The sequence below is a fragment of the Heloderma suspectum genome, chromosome 3 (assembly GCF_057233095.1).
Source record: "Heloderma suspectum isolate Gila_16-S chromosome 3, 16-S_ref, whole genome shotgun sequence".
Taxonomy (NCBI): Eukaryota; Metazoa; Chordata; class Lepidosauria; order Squamata; family Helodermatidae; genus Heloderma; species Heloderma suspectum.
The window spans coordinates 304376103-304397637 of record NC_139460.1 but is presented as its reverse complement, the minus strand read 5'-3'; the positions used below and the strand labels follow the sequence as shown (position 1 = coordinate 304397637).

Here is a 21535-nt window from a genome sequence, read left to right as displayed (position 1 = left end):
CATCCCCCACAATGAAGCAGTGGGTGGGGGGACCGTTGTGTCTAGCTCCAGGAATGAGGTGGAGTTAGTGCTCTGACAAAATCTGTCCTCCAATTTCCTGAAAGTTTTCTCTTCCCATGAAAGAGGCTTCCATTGTTCTGCCTCATTCAGCGTGTTCTATAATGTATGTTTGTGCTGTTCTTGAGTTTACCTAATCACAGCTAGCCTCTCAGGTTGTATGTACCAATCTGAAAAAACCCCTAGGGGAGGACTTATCTCATCATATCTTCCCCTGGGCTTTAAATGAAGTGTGGGAGCTGAAGAGGCCACAGGCTGCCAGAGAGATGATTGCACAATGAAAAACAGGACACTTGTGCTCACTCCTCAGCCATCTCCTAAACAAGGTAAGCCCAAGAAACCCAACCCCAACCCATGAGAATTTCTCCGAAATTTCTTCAGCATTGAATTTCTTTTTGAAAGCAATTTTTCTTCTATCATACTGAATGAGAATGGTTGGAAAAAATGTGGGGAAAAATTTCAGCCCAGCACTGGTTGAAATGTCTCTCCTCCTAAGTCTTAGTTACATGCAGTAAGGGCTTTAAATTATAATATGCTGGTATTTGGGGTTGGTGGGGTTGGTGGTGGCCCTTTTGCTTTCAGCTCCACCCACCATTGGAATCCAGCCCCTGAGAGCTTCTCCAAAATGGAATTTAGCCCTTGGCTGAGAGAGGTTCTGCAACCCTGCCTGGCCCCTCCCCACTCAGTCAATTGGTTGGTTCAACAAACGCCACACTACTTCTCCAAAAGTATTATGTTAATGGAGCCACCCAGTGTCTAGGGGTGGACGAAAGTCACTTACCTGTCCTCGAAGCTTGTTCATGGTGGGGGGGGGGCACTTCGCTGCTCCCCCCGCAAAGTTCAGGCTGGATGGGGAGGCTTCCCGCCTCGCCCGGCCGAAATTCAGGCTGGGAGGGAGGCTTCCTGCCTCGCCCGGCCGAAATTCAGGCCGGGGAGGAGGCTTCCCGCCTCGCCCGGCCACGAACTCAAAAGTTTTTTTTTTTAAAAAAACGCCCCCGTGATAGTCTATGTGATGATTAACGTAGCCTATCATGGCTAGATCTGCAAAGTCAGCCATGATAGGCTACGTTAATCGTCACGTAACCTATCACGGGTGACTTAAAAAAAAAAAAAAGCGCATATGCAAATGGCGGCCCCCATAGGGAGCTGCCATTCACGTTCCTTATTTGGTCGCTGTAGTCTACGTAAATTTTTACGTAGACTACAGAGACCAAATAAGGAACGGGAATGGCGGCTCCCTATGGGGGCCGCCATTATCCGTACGCGCTTTTTTTTTTTTTAAGTCACCCGTGATAGGCTACGTGACGATTTACGTAGCCTATCACGGCTGACTTTTATTTATTTATTTATTTATTTATTTATTTCATTTCTATACCGCCCAATAGCCGAAGCTCTCTGGGCGGTTCACAAAAACTAAAACCAAACAACACACAATAAAACAATTTAAAATATATAGAACATTAAAACCACAATATAACAATACAACCACAATAAAACCTAGCAGCAGTACAGGAGTTTAAAATACAGATTTAAAACAGCAAAGATAAAAATTTAGAAAGCTAAAATGCCTGGGAAAATAAAAAGGTCTTCACCTGGTGCCGAAAGGAGTACAATGTAGGCCCCAGGCGAACCTCACTAGGGAGCTCATTCCAGAGCCGGGGTGCCACAACAGAAAAAGCCCTCCTCCTAGTAGCCACCCGCCTCACTTCCTTTGGCAGGGGCTCACGGAGAAGGGCCGCTAATGATGATCTTAAGGTCCGGGCAGGCACATATGGGAGGAGGCGATCCTTCAGGTAACCTGGCCCCAAGCTGTTAAGGGCTTTGAATGTTAACACCAGCACTTTGAATCGGGCCCAGAAATGGACTGGCAGCCAGTGCAGCTGGAAAAGTACTGGCGTAATATGAGCTCGCAGGCCAGTCCCTGTTAACAATCTTGCTGCCCTATTTTGGACCAGCTGAAGTTTCTGGACCGTTTTCAAAGGCAGCCCCACGTATAACGCATTGCAGTAATCCAGACGAGAAGTTATCAGAGCATGGATAACTGTAGCTAGGCTATCTCTGTCCAGATAAGGGCGTAGTTGGTATACCAGCCTAAGCTGATAAAAAGTGCTCCGTGCCACTGAGTTCACCTGTGCCTCAAGTGACAGTTCTGGATCCAAGAGCACCCCCAAACTACGAACCTGATCCTTTAGGGGGAGTGCAACCCCCTCCAGAACAGGTTGAATATCACCTAGCCGGGCAGACGAACCACCCACTAACAGTACCTCCGTCTTGTCTGGATTGAGCTTCAGTTTATTGGCCCTCACCCAGTCCATTACCGTGCCCAGGCACTGGTTCAGAACAGCCACTGCCTCACCTGGTTTTGATGAGAAAGAGAGGTAGAGCTGGGTGTCATCCGCATATTGATGGCACCTCAGCCCACACCTCCGGATAACCTCCCCCAGCGGTTTCATGTAAAGAGCATGGGGGATAAAATAGAGCCCTGTGGAACCCCATGGCACAATTGCCATGGCACAGAGCAATAATTCCCCAGCACCACCTTCTGGAATCGGCCATCCAAGTAGGAGCGGAACCACTGTAGTGCAGTGCCTCCAACTCCCAACCCAGACAACCTATCTAGAAGGATACCATGGTCGATGGTATCGAAAGCCGCTGAGAGGTCCAGGAGAATCAATAGGGTCGCACTCCCCCTGTCCCTCTCCTGGCAGAGGTCATCCCACAGGGCGACCAAGGCAGTTTCCGTTCCAAAACCAGGCCTGAAGCCCGATTGAAATGGATCTAGATAATCCGTTTCATTCAAGAGTGCCTGGAGCTGTCCTACAACCACCCGCTCAAGCACCTTGCCCAGGAAGGGGATGTTGGCCACTGGCCTATAATTGTTAACATCCTCTGGGTCCAGGTTAGGCTTTTTCAGGAGTGGTCTAATTACTGCCTCTTTTAAAGCAGCAGGCACCACTCCCTCTCTCAAGGAGGAATTTACAACCTCCTGGACCCAGCCAGACAACCCCTCCTTGTTTGATTTAATAAGCCATGAAGGGCAAGGGTCAAGCACACAAGTGGTCGATCGGACTTGGCCAAGCACCTTGTCCGCATCCTCAGGCCTCAGTAACTGAAACTCATCCAATAAAACTGGACCAGACGGTGCTCTGAACGCCTCTACCAATGGAACTGCATTAATGGTGGAGTCCAATTCATGATGAATCTGAGCGACTTTATCCTCAAAGTGCCGCGCAAACTTGTCACAGTGTGCTACCGAGGGTTCCACCGTCTCTCTCCCTGGCCCAGAATGTAACAGGCTGTGAACCACTTGGAAAAGCTCCGCTGGACGACACTGAGAAGATGCAATGCTGGTGGAAAAGAACTGCCTCTTTGCCACCCTCACCGCCACAGAGTAGGCTCGATAGTGGGCTCTTACCTGTATTCAGTCAGACTCAGCACAAGTTTTCCTCCACCTGCGTTGTAGCCATCTCCCCTCTTGCTTCATTGCCCTCAGCTCAGGTGTATACCAAGGAGCTGGCTGGGCTCTGCTCAGAGGGAGAGGGCGCTTGGGTGCGATCGTGTCAACCGCCCGAGTCATCTCTGCATTCCACAGAGCGACCTGGGCTTCGACAGGAGCACCAGCCATACCAGCAGGAAAATCCCCCAGAGCCCTCTGGAATCCATCAGAATCCATTAATCTCTGGGGGCGGACCATTTTAATAGGTCCCCCACCCTTGTAGAGGGGAAAGGCCGCCAGAAGTCTAAACCTCAGCAGGAAGTGATCTGACCATGACAAAGGGACAGATGTTAATTCCTCCACTTTCAGATCACCATCCACCTGCCCAGTCGAGAAAACCAGATCAAGCGTGTGTCCTTTTATATGCGTTGGGCCGATGACATGTTGGGACAGCCCCATGGTTGTCATGGCGGCCATGAAGTCCTGAGCCGCCCCTGATACAGCGGCCTCGGCATGGAAGTTGAGATCCCCCAGGACCATCATCCTGGGGGTCCTCAACACCAAGTCCGAGACCACCTCCGTCAGCTCAGGCAGGGAGTCTGATGGGCAGCGGGGTGGGCGGTACACCAACAGAATCCCTAATCTGTCCCGGGTACCCAACACAAGGTACAGACACTCAAGATCTGCACTCGAATGAGCAGGAAGCCTGGAGAGGGAGATTGAATTCCTATAGACCAAGGCAACCCCCCCTCCCCGACCCTCAAGTCGGTGTTGGTGCTGCACCGAGTACCCAGGAGGGCACAGCTGGGAGAGAGTGACCCCTCCCAGTTCCCCCAACCAGGTCTCAGTAATACATGCCAGGTCAGCCCCCTCATCCACAATCAAATCTAACTTTGCAGATCTAGCCGTGATAGGCTACATTAATCGTCACGTAGCCTATCACGGGGGCATTTTTTTTCTTTTATTGGAATGGCGGGGGCGGCAGCCGGTCGAAAGACCGGCTGTCGCTCCCGCCCTGGACGAACACCCGCTGAACCGCCGGCCGGACCCGCCGCTGGGAGGGACATTCGGGAAAGGTAAGTCCCGTCCCGGGGGTGTGTGCGGGGGGCGGGGGGGGTGCAGAGAATTTCTCCCCGAAACTTGTTCGGGGGGCTGAACATGTAGGCGCTCGGCCCCCCGAAGTTTCGGGGAGAAATTCTCCACCATCCCTACCAGTGTCAGGACAAAGTGAATGGCTCTGCCATTCACTTTTGTAAGAGGAAATGACTTAGAGCTGAAACAACCATTCAATTTCTTTCAAAATTTAATGAATATCCAAATTTGAAAAATCTGATTTCTTTCAGGTTTCTTTAAGTGGAGGATCATCTGGCTGAATAATCCTTTATATCTATGTTTACGTCTACATCTATCTATCTATCTATCTATCTATCATCTACCTATGTAATCTCCACATAAAAAACGAATTGCCAAGGATTAGGGATGTATGAGAATTTAGTTTTTGCCAGCAAACTGTGAGCATGCCCTGTTTGAAGCTCCAAATGCAGGCATTAGCATGAGTATATGTTCACTGAAAATATTAATAAATAGTGGAGGAGTCTGGTTTGGGGGTGGAGCTTGGTGAGTTTTCGCCAGCTTGACCCCTGGATGCCAGTCTGCGGACCCCTGAGCTATCCCAACTCAGTGCATGCCGAGTCGGGCAAGTCTGCAGTTTCCCAGTTCCTCTTTTCCCCACGTGGCTGCATTTTGTGCAAAAATCATGTGTATGCTACTTATGTAAATCACAATTTGCATAAAATGGCAGTCGTAAATAGTACTATTTACTCAAAATTACAGCTGTGAATGGTCTAATTAACCTAACAGTCAGGTGGCTGGCTATTAGCAAGCAAGCAGCACGAGGGGCAGATGCAAGTGAGTTCACCCATCTTTATTCATAAATTGTGAAATATGTGCTTGCGTTTGTCTCATTCCTGATCCGCAGTTCAGTTTGCACAAATTTCCTAATTTTGCAAATGTCCTCCATAGACTGAGTCAGCCCCACTTTAGTCTAGGGAGGAAAGTTGAAGAAATTATGCAATTAGGCAAGTTGCGCAAATTTTGGGAAACTTGCTCAAAGCTCCTGTTCGATTGCTGCTCAATTTGTGCAAGTTTCCCATTCACACAGACAGTTTGAGCATTGATCGCAAACACAAACACCTCTTCTGCTGCTTGTGTGATCTAGTCCTAAATCTTGGTTACTTTGGCAGTTTAGGTGGTGAGTGCTGGATATCACTGGTTGCTGATCTAGGGCATAAACCTGTTTCTGCTACAGTGTCTTAAGCAACCCCAAAGGCAGCGGTTATAAAAGTTGCTTCCTTACCTATGTGTTTTTGCATTGCCCAAGGAGATACAGATGTTCTGTTGGCTCCCTTAGCCATATAATGATTGGTATTCACTGGTATTCATTGTCCACATTCATTGTCCATATAATCCTCATTCATCCACCTCTTGCGACAATGCTACAGCCTATTATTTATCCTGCCCAGTGTACAGAATAGCACCAGAGTAGGAGCTTGGATGGCTCTGTCTCCAAAACACAACTAATGTAAACAATAAGTCTCTTGTCAGTGGAAATCCCAAACTCATATATTAAACGCTTTTTATATGTGTGATAAAACCAAGCCTGCAGTAAATGTGAGGCAACTTAAATATTTAAGGATTGCCATCTCAAAAAGAAATAGAACATTTTACCTCACCCCTCAAATATTAATAATTTATATTTTAATAGAATAGAAGCTTTTCAGAGATAATAAATAAATACGATGCTTCTGAGCATTATCATGTACAGAGATGTCATACACACACAGACACACACACACACACACACACACACACACTCTCACACTCCAAAAGTACAGGCAGGATTGATGCTAGATGAAGTATACACATGTAAGTAAGTTTTTGAGTGACAAATCATGTATTAACATCATCATCATCATCCATCCAGTCATGATGTCAGTCACATTACCAGTCACACTCGACGTACTACAGTGTGTTGTGAAGATCCAGCAAGGAAAAGTCTGTGTGCAGAAAGAACTCTGTATCCTGACAACACCTGTCCAACTACTAACCCTTGTACTGGCTGGAGGTGCCATTTGATGTGTATGCCGGAGCCTCTCTCTGCACAAAGCAACCTGGACAGCTCCTGGAAGCCCTGGGCAAGTCCCTTCCTGTGCTGCTGATCATTCCCAAGTTGGGATGTGAGCAGTGCGGCCAAGGACCAACTTGTAGGGGTGTACAAAACCCTGCTTACCTGGCTCCGCTGGGGTCCGCAGTTGGGGGGAGGCGATCTGTTCCTCGCCCCGGAATCCTCGACGGGGGTGGGGGTTGGGAGGCGATCTGTTCCTCCCCTCTGGAATCCTGCCCAGCCGGCTTCGCTCCATGGCTAGTCTGCGGAGCCGCTGGCCGGGCTAACCCACAGCAGGGCCTCCAGCTGCTGCCGGGCTGCTACGGACGCAAATGGCATCCTGTGTAGTGGACGCCATTTGTGTCCCTACGTTAGCCCGTGATAGGCTACATAAGTATTTATGTAGCCTATCACGGCAAAAGGCAGCTACACGAATGGCGGCAGCTACAGCGGCCTCCATTTGCGTGGCTGCCTTTTGACATGATAGGCTACCTAAGTATTTATGTAGCCTATCACAGCCTCCACAGGGTTGCAAATGACGTCCCTGCATTAGCTGTGATAGGCTACATAAATACTTATGTAGCCTATCACAGCATTCCTGTGGAGGCGAATGGCGGCCGCCGCTGCGGCTGCCATTTGAGGAGCACCCACCGGTGAATGGAACCAGGTAGGCTCCGTTTCGTGTGCGTTTCGCGGGGTGAGGGGCTTTGCTCCACCACGGATTCCAGGGGGCCGAACGCACTGGCATTCGGCCTCACTGGGATCCGAGGCAGAATTCTCCGCCATCCCTAGGACCAAGCCAACTCGACCAGCTCCAGCAGGAACTGGCTCCTGCAAGTGCTGGCCAAGTCACTTTCTCCATTCCTCTCTCTGCACACTGAGAAGGAAAAAATGGGGCAAGGCAGACTTGATGACATCATAGTTAGGGATGCTGGAGAAATCCACCATGGACTCAAATGAAATTGGATTCCAAGGAATCCAACCTCCAGAGTCCACAGCAGACCGGCCGCACTAACGTCCAGGTCTAGAGGAGTTCCCGCAATGTGGCTCTCTGGCTTCCTATAAAACATGATACACTAATGGCAATTGCCATTAGCTTTTCACAGGAAAGTAACAGCCATAAATGGCATAATATATGCCATTTGCAGCCATAAAGTGCTTACTTCGATCTAAATACAGCCATAAAAGACTGAAATTTAGTTAAAAGTAAATGCCTTACAACCGCAAATGGTGTAAAATATGCCATTTATGGCTGTAATTTTCCCATGATAGGCTAATGGCAGCTGCCTTTAGCATATCACATTTTATAGGAAGCCGAAGAGCCACTCAGCCAACTCCGGTGGATGCGGCAGGGCTCCAGAGGACTTCATAGGGCCTCAACCAGCCTGAATTGCCCCGCAATGGACCTCCCCCTGGATTGGACACTGGGTGGTTTGTACATCCCTAATCATGGTATGGCTTTGAGGGTGGAGCATCTTTGGTGGTGGGGTTGACATCTCTCTTGATGTCATCTGACCAACCAGCTTGGTCCAGGGGGAAATCCTGGACCAATTAGGTTGTTTGCCCCTATTGTAAATGATCCTCCCCACTCTCCTACAGGTGTGATCCAGTGCCTGTGCAATTTGCCTTGGTGGATGATATGAGGAGGGCTCTGGATAGGGGTGAATGCTCCTTACTTGTTCTCCTCGACCTCTCAGCGGCTTTTGATACCATTGACTATGGTATCCTTCTGGACTGCCTGGAGGGGTTGGGCATTGGAGACACCATATTGCGGTGGTTCTGGTCCTTCTTCTCCGGCAGTTACCAGAGGGTAGCACTGGGAGAGGAGGTTTCGGATCCGTGGCTGCTCACTTGTGGAGTGCCACAGGGTTTCATCCTCTCCCTGATGCTATTTAACTTCTATGTGAAGCCGCTGGGGGCTATCATCAGGAGGTTTGGGGTGCGGTGTCATCAATATGCAGATGACATGCAGCTCTACCTTTCATTCAAATCTTCACCAAGGTTGGCCGTAGAATCCCTGTCCAAATGTCTGGAGATGGTGAGTGGCTGGATGGGGAGGAATAAGCTGAAGCTGAACCCTGACAAGACCGGGGTACTTCTGGTGGGAGACAAGAGGAGGTTGGGGGATGTTGACCTGGTGTTGAATGGGGTACAGCTACCCTTGAAAGACCAGATCCGCAGCCTGGGGGTCATTTTAGACTCCCAGCTGTCCATGGAGGCTCAGGTGTCAGCTGTGAGCCGGACAGCGCTGTACCAACTCCATCTGATATGGCAGCTGTGCCCCTACCTTCCCGACCATCTGCTCCCATCAGTAGTACATGCCCTGGTCTCCTCTAGTTTAGACTACTGTAATGCGCTCTATGTGGGGTTACCCTTGAAGACAGTTTGGAAGCTGCAGCTGGTACAGAATGCAGCAGCTCGCCTGATTAAAGGCAGCTGCCGGCGAGATCATATCACTCTAGTGCTGAAGGAGTTGCACTGGTTACCAGTTGTTTTCCAGGCCAAATTCAAGGTGTTGGTTTTGACCTTTAAAACCCTATATGGTTCCGGTCCAGCCTATCTTAAGGAGTGCCTCCAGCAACACCAGACAGGCCAGTCAACAAGATCAGCCCTGGATGGCCTTCTCTCTGTCCCATTGGCCAGGACAGCTAGACTGGTGAGGATGAGGGAGAGGGCCTTCTCTGTGGTGGCTACCACTCTGTGGAACTCCCTCCCTAGGGAACTCCGTCATGCCCCCTCTTTAATGAGCTTCTGCCATGCATTAAAAATGTGGTTGTTCAGGCAGGCATTTGGGGTAGGTTAGGGTATTTTTTTAGAAATATGATGTTTTTAATGTAGACATTTATCATTTTAAACTGTTTCTATTATTGTACATCGCCCAGAGTGGCTGGGTGACCAGCCAGATGGGCGATTAATAAATTATTTAATAAATACATACATACATACATACATACATACAAACATTCAGGATGCTGCCATCATCATCACCATCCTTCATTGTTCTCATGATCCATCATCATTATCATGAGCAAGCTGGTTCCCTGCAAACACAGTTTGTGGAGAAAAATCCAATCTAAAGAAAGGTTTAACTTAACTAAAGGTGTACAGAGACTTTTAAATGTTATTTTGCTAAATATAACAACTGGAGACATCCTTTCTGAGCAATACCTAAACTTTCACTGAATTACATTTAACTGTAGGTGTATCTTAATCCCTTCATGATTTGTTTACAGGCCGTATGTTACTGGCATATCAATGTGCTTTGGCCTGAACCTGTTTTTATCAAGGTGTACGGAGACTTTTAAATGTTATTTTGGTAAATTTATCAGCTAGAGACTTCCTTTCTGGGCAATAAGTAAACTCTGAATGGGTTAATTTTGACTGTTGGTGTATCTTAATCACTTCATGACTTGTTTACAGGCCGTATGTTACTGGCATATCATTGTGCTTTGGCCTGAACCTCTATTTATACAGGTGAATGGAGACTTTTTTGTGCTCATACTTCATTTTGCTCTAATTTGCAATTAGTTATGTTTGTTTAATTATACTTGACTTTTTTATATTAACAATAAAACTTTATAGTACATTGTTATAGAAGTTAGCCTCATTCTTAAAAACAAAAAATGCTTTATGGACATAAATAAACTCCCAACTTTGAATTACAGTGAAAACCATCATTATTCATGGAATCTGCATGTCAAGAGCTTTTCAATGAAGTATATTTCATTAGAATCAGTCAATGGGAAGGCAGTCAAAAAGGGATGACCAACTACCTCCCAACTTTGAATTATATATATAAGATGCTTCTCTTTATTATTGATTGATATAGCACCATCAGTGTCCACAGTATTATACATGTACACCTCACACTAGAGTCCAAGGAGGGGGTGGAGTCCACTGGAGTCCCCTTCTGTCCAAGCACCCCACTCACTGGGCCGTGGGGGGCTCACTTGCCCACTCAGCAATCATTGGGAAGCACTGAGGCTGCCCATCACCTTAATGAGCTGCCATTGTGTGCAGAAATCACAGCTCAGTTACTTCCATATATCTAATGTTGCATCTACGGTGGCCTAAAAGGGGCAATGACTCAACATTACAGGGGTAAAGGGCCCTGTAATAACCAAGCTGTGATTTCTGCATACAGTGGGATCTAGGGATGGCGGAGAATTTCTCCCCGAAACTTCGGGGGGCCGAGCGCCAACGTGTTCGGCCCCCCGAACAAGTTTCGGGGAGAAATCCTCTGAACCCCCCCACACCCCGCACCCCCCCCGGGATGGGACTTACCTTCGTCGAATGTTCCTCCCGGCGGCGGGTCTGGCCGGCGGTTGGGCGGGTGTTCGAGTGGGGCGGGAGCGGCAGCCGGTCTTTTGACTGGCTGCCGCCACCGCCATTGCAATAAAAGAAAAAAAATGCCCCCTGATAGGCTATGTGACGATTAACGTAGCCTATCACGGCTAGATTTGCAAATCTAGCCATGATAGGCTACGTTAATCGTCACGTAGCCTATCAGGGGGCTTTTTTTTTTTAACTTCCACGTTCGCGGCCTGGCGAGGCGGGAAGCCTCCTCCCCGGCCTGAATTTCGGCCGGGGCGAGGCGGGAAGCCTCCCCCCTGGCCTGAACTTCGCGGGGGTATCAGCGAAGCACCTCCCCACCACCACGAACAAGCTTCGGCAAAAGGTAAGGGACTTTCGTCCACTCCTAATGGGATCGTGGTAAGGTGAGAGATGGCCTTGCAGAACTTCTCAGGTGGTTGCCGAGCTGTCCTGTAGTTCCTGCAACAAGTGATGATGGCTCGTTGATCACCTGAAGGGACCGGATGGAGGTGAGCCCATCCATCCCTACCTCACATACACACTATTTTGATAATTCTTAGAACAATCTTATAAGGCAGGCCAATATTATTGTCCCCATATTATACATGAGGGCGGGCAAGGTTGAGAGATAACAACCTGTCCAAGGTGGGGTTTGAATCAGACATTTTCCAGGTCAAGCTGGAACCATTGCATCACACCAGCTCTCCTTGAGACTGAATGAGACAGAATCCTGCCCAGCAGGCTCCGCTCTGCAGAGGCTCTGCAGAGCAGCTGGCCAGGGCCGTCTGCAGCTGGATTTCCGGCCGCGGACGGCTGGTGCAGATGCAAATGGTGGCCGCCATAGCGGCTACCATTTTTGTCCAGTCAGGCTGCTGTGATAGGCTACTTAAGTATTTACGTAGCCTATCACAGCTAACCCCCCCACCAAAAAACAAAACCAGCATACGCAAATGGCGGCAGCTATGGCGGCTGCCATTTGTGTTCCCTATTTTTTGTCATTTTAGCCTATGTAAATATTTACATAGGCTATTACGGCAAAAAAAAAGGGGAACGCAAATAGCATAGTGGGCGCTATTTGCATTCCTTTATTTTTCGCTGTTCTAGCCTATGTAAATATTTACATAGGCTAGAACAGTGAAAAATAAAGGAATGCAAATAGCTCCCACTACGCTATTTGCGTTCCCCTTTTTTTTTCACCGTAATAGCCTACGTAAATATTTACATAGGCTAGAACAGCAAAAAATAAAGGAATGCAAATAGGGAGTGCAAACGGAGGCCGCCGTAGCCGCCACCATTGCGTACACCGTTTTTTTAAAAAATTGGCTTACCGTGATAGGCTACGGAAATACTTACATAGCCTATCACGGCAAAGACTAGGACGACTATGGCAGCTGCGGCAGCTGGTCAAAAGACCAGCCGCCGCCGCTGGAGCCACTGCCGGAGCAGCCGCCATCCGGAACATCCGCCCCAGGTAAGTCTCATCCCGGGGGGGGGAATCCATGGCGGGGCAGGGGGGCAGGTCATTCCACCACAGATTTCGGGGGGCTGAATGCCAGTGCATTCGGCCTCACTGAAATCCGTGGCGGAATTAGGGATGTACGAAAGTCACTTACCTGGTCTCGCAGCTTGCTTCGCGGTGGGGGGGAGGCGCTTCGCTTCTCCCCCCGAAGTTCAGGCTGGCGGGGGAGGCTTCCTGCCTCGCCCGGCCGAAATTCAGGCTGGGGGGGAGGCTTCCCGCCTCACCCGGCCGAAATTAAGGCCGGGGAGAAGCGCCCCGCCTCCCCGGCTGCAAACTTCAAAAGAAAAAAAAAAAGCCCCGTGATAGGCTACATAATGATTTACGTAGCCTATCACGGCTAGATCTGCAAAGTCAGCCATGATAGGCTACCTGACGATTAACGTAGCCTATCATGGCTGACTTTGCAAATCTAGCTATGATAGGCTACGTTAATCGTTACGTAGCCTATCACAGGGGCGTTTTTTTTTTTTTTACTTTTCTTGTAATGGCGGCAGCGGCAGCTGGTCGAAAGACTGGCTGCCGCCCCCGCCCCTGACGAAGACCTGCCGAACCACCGCCGGGACCCGCCGCCAGGAGCGACATTCATGAAAGGTAAGTCCCATCCCGGGGGCGGTGGCGGGGGGTGGCGGGGGGTTGGCGGAGAATTTCTCCCCGAACCTTCGGAGGACCGAATGCGTTGGCACTCGGCCCCCCGAAGTTTCGAGGAGAAATTCTCCCCCATCCCTAGGCGGAATTCTCTGCCATCCCTAAACACTTATTTACTGCATGTGTATGTACTCATCCGTCAAGGAGCCTAGGGCAGCTTCCATGAGATTTTCCTTTTTTCTTCTTCTTGCAACAACTCTATGAGGTTGCAATGCTTATATATGTGGCTGGCCAAAGCCACCAAGTGAACTTAATGGGAGAGCATGGATTTGAAACTTGATGTGAAACCAGTCGATGTCTGAGAGTCAGTATGGCATAGTGCTTACAGTGTCAGGCTCCAACTGTGAAGACCTAGATTAAAATCCCCATTCAGGCATGAAATTCACCTTGGGCTAGAGATGCTGAAGAAATCTGAGATGTACTAAAATGAGCTTGGATTTCTAAGAATCTGACCTGCAAAATCTGCTGCGGAGCGACCCCGTGGCCTCATGGAGTCTGTGGGTTTTCAGATGTTGTTGTTGTTGTTGTTGTTATTATTATTATTTATTTTCTCAAAATTTACACCTATGTATTTGTAGGAAAATACGCAAGTTTCTGGAGAGGAAAAGTTGAATGGAATGGGAGACAATGCATCAAACGTTACCTATTAAGGTAAATTATGTAAATTATTGCAAAACCTCTTACATAATTATCTGCATATTTTTCCGTATGATGAGTAATATTTTTTTCGTGTCCATCTGTGAGTGGACAATGGAACAGAAGGCACCTGACAATCTGTGAAACACAGACAGACCTTGGGCTAGTCACTATTGCTCAGCTTAACCTACCTCACAGGGTTGATGTGAGGATAGAATGAGGAGAATGACATTTGCCACCTTAAGCTCTTTGGATGAAGGTAGGATATAAAACAAATGTAATAATAAGTCCAGCCCTTTGTTGACTCCATGACCATGGCTCTTATTCAGATTAGACCTCTGATAAACCCTGAAGCTATGCTTTTTCATCATTTTGAATGTAATGACCATGGATTCCTGCACAAAGACATTTTAGGCAATTGTATACAGCTGCAAAGTCATGGATAGCACATAACTGGAAGTCCGCAAAGCACCTAACTAAACAGCAGTGAGTTGATAAAATTTGGGAGACTATGTCTCTATATAAACTTACTCAGCAAGTGCAGCAAGTAAGGAATCCTAATTCTGACAAGATGTTATGGTGTCCCTTCTGTGGAACCTCTTCAAACATTTGATCAAATTCGAACCAAATACAGTTGCCTGTATCCCTTATATATGCTAAGATAGCTTCGGCTATTGGGCAGTATAGAAATGAAATAAATAAATAAATAACTTGTAATGAAATAAATAAATATATAACTTGTATTTTCATTCTTTCATTAGACAGTGAGCTTCTGCTTAGGTTGTTTTACTCTAGTTGTTCCACAAGCATATCAGTGATAGACGAAGTGAGTTTCTTTAGTGATCTTTTATATTATTGTTATATGCTGTTCTCTTTTGTGACCTTTTAAAACTCTATTTCAAAATAAAATAAAATTCCATGTAAAATCAGCCATAACATGGCTGTTTTTCCAAACACCAAATACATAAATGGGATTGAATGCTGTTCCCCACAAGCCATTTGCATAACCACACTGTTGTTGTTGTTGTTGTTCAGTCGTCAAGTCGTGTCTGACTCTTCGTGACCCCATGGACCATAACATGCCAGGCCTTCCTGTCCTCCGCTCTCTCTCAGAGTGTGCTCAAGTTCATATTCATTGCATCCGTGATGCTATCTAGCCATCTCATCCTCTGCCGTCCCCTTCTCCTTTTGCCTTCAATCTTTCCCAGCATCAGGGTCTTTTCCAATGACTTTTCTCTTCACATAAGGTGTCCAAAATATTTGAGCTTCAGCTTCAGTATCTGTCCTTCCAATAAGCACTCAGGGTTGATTTCCTTTAGGATTGACTGATTTGACCTCCATGCAGTCCAGGGGACTCGTAAGAGTCTTCTCCAGCACCACAGTTTGAAAGCATCAATTCTTCGGCGCTCAGCCTTCCTTATAGTCCACCTCTCACAGCCATACATTACTACTGGGAAAACCATAGCTTTGATTATACAGACCTTTGTCAGTAAGGTGATGTCTCTGCTTCTTACTACGCTGTCTAGGTTTGCCATAGCTTTCCTCCCAAGGAGCAAGCGTCTTTTAATTTCATGGCTACAGTCACCATCTGCGGTCATCTTGGAGCCCAAGAAAGTAAAATCTGTCACTGCTTCCATTTCTTCCCCTTCTATATGCCAGGAAGTGATGGGGCCAGATGCCATGATCTTAGTTTTTTTCATGTGGAGTTTCAAACCAGATTTTGCACTGTCCACTTTCACCCTCAACAAAAGGCTCTTTCTTAGCTTTCTGCCATTAGGGTGGTATCGTCTGCATATCTGAGGTTGTTGATAATTCTCCCAGCAATCTTAATTCCGACCTCTGATTCATCCAACCCGGCATTTCTCATGATGTACTCTGCATATAGGTTAAATAAGCAGGGCGACAATATGCAGCCTTGTCGTACTCCTTTCCCAATTTTGAACCACTCGGTTGTTCCATGTCTGGTTCTTACTGCTGCTTCTTGACCCTCGTACAGGTTTCTCAGGAGACAGGTAAGGTGGCCTGGTACTCCCATCTCTTTAAGAATTTGCCACAGTTTGTTGTGATCCACACAATCAAAGGCTTTAGCGTAGTCAATGAAGCAGAAATAGACTTTTTCTGGAATTCTCTTGCTTTCTCCATGATCCAGTGAATGTTGATGATTTGATCTCTAGTTCCTCTGCCTCTTCGAAACCCCGCTTGTACTTCCAGTAGTTCTCGGTTCACATACTGCTGAAGCCTAGCTTGTAGGATTTTGAGCATCACCTTGCTGGCATGTGAAATGAGTGCAATTGTACGGTAGTTTGAACACTCTTTGGCATTGCCCTTCTTTTCCAGTCTTGTGGCCACTGTTGAGTTTTCCAAATTTGTTGGCATACTGAGTGCAGCACTTTAACAGCATCATCTTTTAGGATTTTAAATAGCTCAGCTGGAATACTGTCATCTCTGCTAGCTTTGTTGTTAGTAATGCTTCTCCTAAGGCCCACTTGACTTCACTCTCGAGGATGTCCAGCTCAAGTTCAGTGACCGCACTATCATGGCTATCAGGACATTAAGATCTTTCCTGTATAGTTCTTCTGTGTATTCTTTCCACCTCTTCTTAATCTCATCTGCTTCTGTTAGGTCCCTGCCTTCTTTGTCCTTTATCATGCCCATCTTTGCACAAAACGTTCCCTTGATATCTCCGATTTCCTTGAAAAGATCTCCTTGAAAAGATCCCATTCTGTTGTTTTCCTCGATTTCTTTGCATTGTTCATTTAAGAAGGCCTTCTTGTCTCTCCTTGCTATCCTCTGGAACTCTGCATTCAGTTGGATATATCTTCCCCTTTCTCCCTTGCTTTTCGCTTCCCTTCTTTCCTCAGGTACTTGTAAAGCCTCATTAGACAGCCTCTTTGCTTTCTTGCATTTCTTTTTCTTTGGGATGGATTGAGTTGCTGCCTCCTGTCCTGAACAATGTTACGGACCTCCGTCCATAGTTCCTCAGGCACTCTGTCTATCAGGTCTAATCCTTGAAATCTATTCATTACCTCCACTGTATATTCATAAGGGATATGATTTAGGTCATACCTGAATGGTTTAGTGATTTTCCCTACATTCTCCAATTTAAGCTGAAATTTTGCAAGAAGCAGCTCATGATCTGAGCCACAGTCAGCTCCAGGTCTTGTTTTGACTGACTGTATAGAGCTTCTCCATCTTTGGCTGCAAAGGACATAATCAATCTGATTTCGATATTGACCATCTGGTGATGTCCATGTGTAGTGTCGCCTCTTGTGCTGTTGGAAAAGAGTGTTTGCTATGATCAGCGTGTTCTCTTGGCAAAACTCTATTAGCCTTTGTCCTGCTTCATTTTGTACACCAAGGCCATGCTTGCCTGTTATCCTGGTGATTTCTTGACTTCCTACTTTAGCATTCCAATCCCCTATGATGAAAAGGACATTTTTTTTGGTGTTAGTTCTAGAAGGTGTTGTAGGTCTTCATAGAACCCATCAACCTCAGCTTCTTCGGCCTCAGTGGTTGGGGCATAGACTTGAATTACTGTGATGTTGAATGGTTTGCCTTGGATTCGTACTGAGATCATTCTATCATTTTTGAGATTGTACCCCAGTACTGCTTTTCCCACCCTTTTGTTGATTATGAGTGCTACTCCATTTCTTCTAAGGGATTCTTGCCCACAGTAGTAGATATGATGGTCACCTGAATTAAATTCGCCCATGCTTGTCCATTTGAGTTCGCTGATTCCCAAGATGTCGATGTTCAATCTTGCCATCTCATGTTTGACCACCTGCAGCTTACCTTGATTCATTGATCTGACATTCCAGATTCCTAAACAATATTGTTCTTTACAGCATCGGAATTTCTTTTCACCACCAGACACATCCACAGCTGAGTGTCCTTTTTGGCTTTGGCCCAGCCGCTTCACTCTTTTTGGTGCTACTTGGAAATGCCCTCTGCTCTTCCCCAGTAGTATATTGGACACCTTCTGACCTGAGGGGCTCATCTTCCGGCGTCATCTCTTTTAGCCTTGTGATACGTTCCATGGGGTTTTCTTGGCAAGAATACTGGAGTGGGTTGCCATTTCCTTCTCAAGTGGACCACATTTTGTCAGAACTCTCTGCCATGACCTGTCCGTCTTGGGTGGCCCTGTATGGCATAGCTTATGGCTTCACTGAGTTACGCAAGCCCCTTTGCCACAACAAGGCAGTGAGTATACATATAAGGTTTTTTTTCATTGTGATTATTTTCTGTCATACACAGGCTGTCTGGACTTTGGAATTATATCTTAGTATAACCCTTTTCAGTTATTTATTAGTATTGTTTTTTTTCTGAATGTTGTTGTAGGTCTGATAAAGCACTGATGAGGATGGAAAGTGAAAAAGCAGCTGATGTCTCTGCCTGATTGTTGAGGGGAAGGAAGGTGGTTTGTGTAACACCTTTCATATTAAAATGTGCCTCACACTCTCTGGAAATGTTTGTGAGCTTCTGAAATGGAACGTTGTCTCAAGTTTTATGCTGCCATATAAATGTCACAGCAAAAGCAGAAAGATTCATTTTTCCCCCAACCAAAAGACACTGGCCCCACAATGATGCGCTTTTGCCATGGATTTATGAACATGATGGCTTTTGGCATCAGATCCAAAGACATCTGGAAGAGTACTTTGCATGAGAACTATTGCAGCTGTGCTTGGTACACAGCACAGATTTACCTCAGCTTTGTTCCATATGAGTAAATATGAAATTTTGCCTCATGTAAAAAAAGTTGGAGTGAACCCCCCACCCCCTAAAAATGTGATTTAGTTAACTTTTTATGTACAAGCATACTACATCTTGAATGCATATGAGAAAGTGAATGTCCACAATGTAGACATCCCCAGGTATACTCAGATTATAAAAGGGTGTTAATTTTACAGGAACCTTGATTCTTTCACTACTTAATATTGCCATGCAGAAGTAAGGGCTGCCACTTTGGCCCTTGGGAGAAGGCATGGCTCAATTTTGCATGTATCACCATTGAACCTTAAATCTCACTAATCCTAAGTTTGCACTAAAGCAAAGAGCAACCTGCTTCCAGATTCAACGGTCGTGGCTGGGGCCTCATTGTCTCACAAGGCCATAACAGTGCAACATGCAAATGCCTTCCCCCATGCATTGATGGAGCCATGTTGTAATGTTTGGATGGCAGTTGTCCAGTGATGGATAATGATTAGGCTGCAGGAATAGAAGGTATATACACAGAACAACTGTGGAGAGCCAGATTCAAAAGCCTACCAAGCCATGCTGCTCACAGGAAGACTCAACTGAATCTACCTCACCAGGTTGTTGAGAGAATAAAGGGGAGCAGGGCTGGCCCAAGATATTTTTCTGCTTAAGGTCAAGGACAAGATGGTGCCCCTCTCCAGTCCATGTACAGAAGCCAACAGGAATTGCAGTTTTTGTATTTATTTATTTATTTACACATCCATATTGTACAAATGTTGTAAATAAACAACTGAGCTCTGTTGCGTGGTCTGGGGAATGTTAACACTCTTCCCAGTTAATGGGACCCGGGTCCCCTCAAGGACCCACTGTGACCATTTTGCATTGCACTTTGAGGACAAAATTACTTGTCTCCGCAGCGAATGAGACTCCACTGAGGTGTCTGACACAGTATCTGCCCGATTTTGTGGGATCAATTTCAGTTGCTCTGGCCTGCTGATGGGAACAACGTGCTTGCAGCAATGTGACCGACCATGTGCCCTCTTGATCCTTGCCCCTCCTGACTAATAAAAGCTAGCGGAGGGGGTATGGCTGGGTGGGTCCAGGGAGTGGTAAATGCATCTTTGCACAAAGGGGGGGTCCCTGCTGTCCTTAAGGAGACAGTGGTGCAAATACTCCTGAAGAAACCCTCTCTGGACCTAATGGTATTTGACAACTACCACCCAGTCACAAATATCCCTTTCTTAGGGAAGGTACTTGAGAGGGTCGTGGTGGAGCAACTGCAGGCACTCTTGGAGGATGCTGAATGTCCAGACCCATTCCAGTCTGGGTTTTGACTTGGTTATGGGACTGAATCAGCCTTAGTTGCCCTGATGGATGTCCTTTACTGGAGGAAGAAGACGGGGAGTGCAATCCTGTTAATTCTGCTCAGTTTCTCATTGGCTTTTGATGCCATTGACAATAGTATTCTCCTGGATTGACTCTGTGGGCTGGGCATTGGAGGCACTGTTTTACAATGGTTCTGGTCTTACCTGTTGGGTTGATTTCAGAGAGTAACATTGGGTGACCATTCCTCAGCCTCTTGGCAAATGAGCTATGGGATTCTGCAGAGTACCATTTTGTCCCCAGTGTTGTTCAACATCTATATGAAGCTGTTGGGAGTGGTCATTAGGAGATTTGGAGCCAAGTGCCATCAGTATGTTTATGACACACATCTCTACCCCACTGTGACATTGGGATCAGCTAGGTGAGGCTGTGCAAGTCCTGAAATAGTGCCTAGATTCAGTGATGGGCTGGATAAGGGCCAATAAACTTAAGCTGAATCCTGGCAAGACAGAAGCCCCGTGAGTAAGTGAGTGAGTGATTCCCGAGTCTGGGAGATAGGCTCATTGCCTGTTCTGGATGGGGTTGCACTCCTCTGAAAGATCAGGTTCATAGTTTGGGGGTACTCCTAGATCCATTACTGTCACTGGAGGCCCAAGTGACCATGGTGGCTTAGAGTGCCTTTTACCAGCTTCAACTACTATACCAGCTATGGCCTTTCTTGGACAAAGATAGCTTGGCTGCAGTGGTATAGGCATTATTAACCCCAAGACTACAATGCACTCTAAGTGGGGCTGCCCTTAAGGCTGGTCTGGAAGCTGGAGCTGGTGCAGAATACAGCAGTTCAGCTGTCATCAGGAGCTGCCTCTTCTCACCATGCAACTCCTTTGCTGAGGGAACTGCACTGGCTGCCTATGCACTGCTGGGCCCGGTTTAAGGGCTTGGTACTAGCGTATAAAAGCCCTAAACAACCTGGGACCTGTATACCTGAGGGAGTGCCTTCTCCCTTATCAACCTGCCCAGGCACTGAGGTCATCAAAGGGCATGCTCCTGGAGGTTCTGCATGGACCTATGGCCCGATTGAAGTCCACCTGGAGAAGAGTCCAGTAAGTCCCGGCCCAGGGGGTGGGCGGGGGGGGGGTGGCAGACCGTTCCGCCACCGATTTCGGGGGGCTGAATGCCCTGGCATTTGGCCTCCCTGAGATTCATGGCGAAATTCTCTGACATCCCTACCAGCCACCCACAGCCGGACATCCAGCCGCTGGGCAGCCCTGCAGGGACGCAAAAGGCAGCTGTCGTAGCCACCGCCATTTGTGTCCCTGTATTGAGCCATGGCAGCCGCTGCCATTTGCATATGCTGGGTTCCCCCCCCCCACCATGATAGGCTACATAAATACTTACATAGCCTATCACGGCCTCCGCAGGGATGCAAATGGCGTCCCTGCATTAGCCGTGATAGGCTACGTAAGTATTTATGTAGCCTATCACAGCTATGAAGAGGAGGAAGCGAATGGTGGCCGCAGGACAGCCGCCATTCGCAAAGCAGCGCGGACAGGAGCAGATAAGTGCTCCATTTTGTGTGCCTTTTGTGGGGTGGGGGCGGCGGGGACTTCGTCCCGCTCGCCTTCCGTGGGTTGGGTGGGTGGGGGCTTCGTTCTACGATGGATTTCGGGTGGCCGAATGCACTGGCATTTGGCCTCACCGAGATCCATCACGGAATTCTCTGACATCACTAGAGAGGAGTAGTTTC

The 21535-nt window shown here is 47.4% G+C and overlaps 1 long non-coding RNA gene across 1 annotated transcript; it reads left to right on the top strand.

Annotated features, from left to right (window-relative positions):
- The first annotated feature begins 219 nt into the window (after nucleotides 1-219).
- On the top strand, nucleotides 220-19270 carry LOC146351511 (uncharacterized). The gene is made up of 3 exons (XR_014788906.1): nucleotides 220-383; nucleotides 13713-13785; nucleotides 18109-19270. It is a non-coding gene; the product is annotated as an uncharacterized LOC146351511 (long non-coding RNA).
- Nucleotides 19271-21535: the final 2265 nt, after the last annotated feature.